The 3,885-nt window shown below is 47.2% G+C and overlaps 1 pseudogene; it reads right to left on the minus strand.

Moving 5' to 3' along the window:
- Nucleotides 1-2,656: 2,656 nt before the first annotated feature.
- Nucleotides 2,657-2,828, minus strand: LOC123574982 (U2 spliceosomal RNA; annotated as a pseudogene).
- Between the last annotated feature and the right edge of the window lie 1,057 nt (nucleotides 2,829-3,885).

Here is a 3,885-nt window from a genome sequence, read left to right on the forward strand (position 1 = left end):
TATAGGCATGCACCACCATGCTTGGCTAATTTTGTATTTTTAGTAGAGATAGGGTTTCACCATGTTGGTCAGGCTGGTCTGGAACTCCTGACCTCATGATTCTTCCACTTCAGCCTCCCAAAGTGCTGGGATTATAGGCCTGAGCCACTGCGTCCAGCCATGGGCATGTTATTTGATCAAGTTTCCTCGCTTATAAAATGGGGAAACTAGCACCTACTTCACACTGTTGTGAGGATCAAATGAGATTACTCTATCTTGGGCAGGACCTGGCACAGTAAGCACTCAAGAAATGGTAGCTCTAATTAATAAATTTCTGACTTAGAGATTTGAAACCCTGTTTCTTTCTGGATAATTTTCTCTGTTTTTTCCTCTCCTTATTTGGGAATTACAGCCCATGCATATGGGTCTTTGGAACTCTAGGTTTGCACATGCAAAAAATAAACCAAGTGGGATATGTGGTGGCCTGGGTCACTTGAGGAATTCCAGGCTGTGTTTGGCCTTCTGGAATAAAGCACTTGGGCATTTAGTTTTAAACATATCGAAGGTGTTTTCCAATACCAATAAGGAAAGAGGAGCCAGAATTGATGGCTAGTGGTTCTGACAGTTATTCTATTAGAGTGCAGAGTTACCGCCACAGAGGTAGTGTCTCAGCTCCCAGCTGAGTAGGATTGTATGTTCAAAGCAGCAACAGCGTAATCCAATTCCAGTGAAACCCAAGTTTGGTGGAGCAATGAGAAGGCTATTCATTGTGACCAATCTTTATAGAAACTGGCCTCGCCTTCTGGGGAAATGTGTCTTATGTTTCAAGCGTGTGTAATGGCCTGGGTTTGCAATGTGGCCTTAGTTCAGAAAATATGCTAAGGATGAAGGCTTTTCAGACTTCTCAAAAACTTGTCAGTCTCCCTCTCTGTGAAGCCTTGAGTGCCCTGCTGTCTTTAAGCATCTTCATTTGAGTTTCTCCTAGAGGGACTCCTCCTGAGTATGGCTGGAGAACTTTGCCACAGGCGCTTCTCTCCTCCTTTCCACAGAGGACCTCTCAAGCTTCCTTCACACTCTCCTCGAGCAGTTGGCGATCTGAGTCAGTCTCACGGGCTTGCCCTGTTTTCCCCCTTCCACCAACTCTCACTGCCCCCAAAGGGTTCTTCTCCCACTGACTTATCGGGAATTTGCCTGTCCTCTGGTCCCTTTCCTCGGGAGGACCCTGAGGGAGCAAACCTGGCCCTGGAGTGGAAAGCCCAATAAATGCTTGATCAGAATTGAATACACATACTCAGTAGCTGGCACTAGCCTAGTGGAATGGTAACTTCTCCTCCGATAACATTTCCTTTAAGCCAGGTACCTTTGATGCCCTTTCTTCCCTTGACTCAGGCCACCGTGAGCTCCTGCTGTTGCTGCAGCAGCGTCCTGTGCAGTTGGAGCTTGACAGCCCTTCCTCGGCTGTCCTTCCTTTCTCCTGCTCCCACGCCCAGGCTTCTGTCTCTCCACAGCTCTGGTGCATGCGCACAAAACCCCAGAAACGGGGCGCCAACACTCCAGAGCAAACTTTGACCAAAGGATGGAAGAGCCAATGGAGAAAATCTCCCCTCTCCCATGCCTTTCAGTGGTTCCCCAGAAAGCCTCCCTGGGACACTTGTCCCACTTGTCCATGGGAGTAACCAGCTCTGTAGCTCTGTAATGCACCCCTAAGTTGGCTTTCCCTTCCTCCTTTGTTTTTTGAGATGGACTCTTGCTCTGTTGCCCAGGCTGGAGTGCAGTGGAGCAGTCTCAGCTCACTGCAACCCCTGCCTCCCGAGTTCAAGTGATTCTCATGCCTCAGCTCCCCAAGTAGCTGGGATTACAGGTGGGCACCACCATGCCCTGATAGTTTTTATATTTTTATTAATAGTAGAGATGGAGTTTCACCATGTTGGCCAGGCTGGTCTTGAACTCCTGACCTCAGGTAATCCGCCCACCTCAGCCTCCCAAAGTGCTGGGATTACAGGCGTGAGTCACCAAGCCCAGCCCTTGTTTGATTCTTCTTGATTCCCTCACACCAGACCCCTAGGATGGCTTATTAAAATAAACCACTGACACACAGGCCCTGGTCTCAGACTGCCGTTTTTGGGAGAAGCCGAGGTAAGACCTTCTTTTAAACAAAGGACTTCTTAAGAAAGCTTCCCTTCTCCATGGGTGGAATTTCCAGGCTGCAGGATACATGCTGGGGTAATGCACTTCTCCCAAGCCCCCGAAGCTACCAAGGCACAATCTCACATGGCTTTTGTTCTGCTAGATTGTCAGGGCCCGCTTATTTGTTTATCTCCCACTTTATACTGAATTCAAGAACAGTGTCTTTGTTTTTTATTTTTCTGAGATGGAGTCTTGCTCTGTCTGCCCAGGCTGGAGTGCAATGGTGTGATCTCGGCTCACTGCAATCTCTGCCTCCCGGGTTCAAGCAATTCTCCTGCCTCAGCCTCCCAAGTAGCTGGGACTACAGGCGCCCACCACCAAGTCCAGCTAATTTTTGTATTTTTAGTAAAGACGGGTTTCACCATGTTAGCCAGGCTGGTCTCAAACTCCTGACCTCTTGACAGTGTCTCTTCTTTCTATATCTCTGTGCCTAGTACAGTGTCTGGCAAACAGGAGATCCTTAAAAGTATTTTTGATGGATGAATGGATGAATGAATGAGGTGAATGCAAGTGAATCACGACTGTCCTCATATTGGATATCATAGTTAACTATTTACTCCACTTAAACCCCACCTACATCCCCAGATAATTTAAACATAATACAACGGAAAAATAATATAACAGAATTACACTTGATCTTAGCCAAAAGGCCGAGAAGTGATTATAACAGAATTCAGTTAAATTTTAAGGGAAGAAGGAAGAGACACATAGTCTCCTGGATATTTCCGCCAACACACACAAAGAACTCTTACTTTTGTCACTGCATACCCGCTTCATTGGCACCCCTCCATTATCATCATGGTTGAGCCCCTTACGGTGGCTACTGAGTAGTTGCACTTGCCTCGGTCCCTTTCTCTTGCTTTCCCAGTGACCCGTTAGAGATCTGCATAGATTTTCCCTCAGAGATTCCTCTAGAGGAAGTGTAAGGGTGTCTTTTTTTTTTTTTTTTTTTTTTTTTTTTTTTTTTTTTTTTTTTGGAGACAGAGTTTTGCTCTTGTCACCCAGGCTGGAGTGCAGTAGCATTATCTTGGCTCACTGCAACCTCTACCTCCTGGGTTTAAGCGATTTTCCCGCCTCAGCCTCCCAAGTAGCTGGGAGTATAGGCGCACGCCACCACACCCGGCTTGTTTTCTATTTTTTGGTAGAGACAGAAGTTTCACCATGTTGGCCAGGCTGGTCTGGAACTCCTGACCTCAAGTAATCCACCTGCCTCAGCCTCCCAGAGTGCTGGGATTACAGATGTGAGCCACTATGCCCAGCTGGAAGTCTTATATCAAGGATATGAAGATAGAAAGGATATAACTTTTCTATGAGGTTTTAGGACCATTCAGATGCAGAGTGAGTAGGCACACAGTGCCCATATTTCACCTGAGCTTCCCCTAATAGGAGACCAAATCATCTTGGGAAGCTGGCACCAGGAGAGACTTATCTTAAAAGGTGTCCTGGGATGCCAAGAAGCTCTGTCAGGTTCCCTTACCCTCTGAAGCATCACGTGCAACTGCAGTGTCACATGGTAATTTTTTTTCCACAACCAGATGCTGAGACAAGCGGGCAGGAGGCAGAGCCTGTGGGAGAATGCAGGTCCAGGGACCGAACTCCCTCCAGAGCCAAGAAAGTGCCACACCTCAGTGTTGTCCCCAGAGTTGGGAGCCAGATTCTCTCGCTGGCTTCTGTGGAGTCTTAAGGAGATAAATACTATAAAGCATTTAGAACAACTGG

The sequence above is a fragment of the Macaca fascicularis genome, chromosome 7 (assembly GCF_037993035.2).
Source record: "Macaca fascicularis isolate 582-1 chromosome 7, T2T-MFA8v1.1".
Classification (NCBI taxonomy): domain Eukaryota; kingdom Metazoa; phylum Chordata; class Mammalia; order Primates; family Cercopithecidae; genus Macaca; species Macaca fascicularis.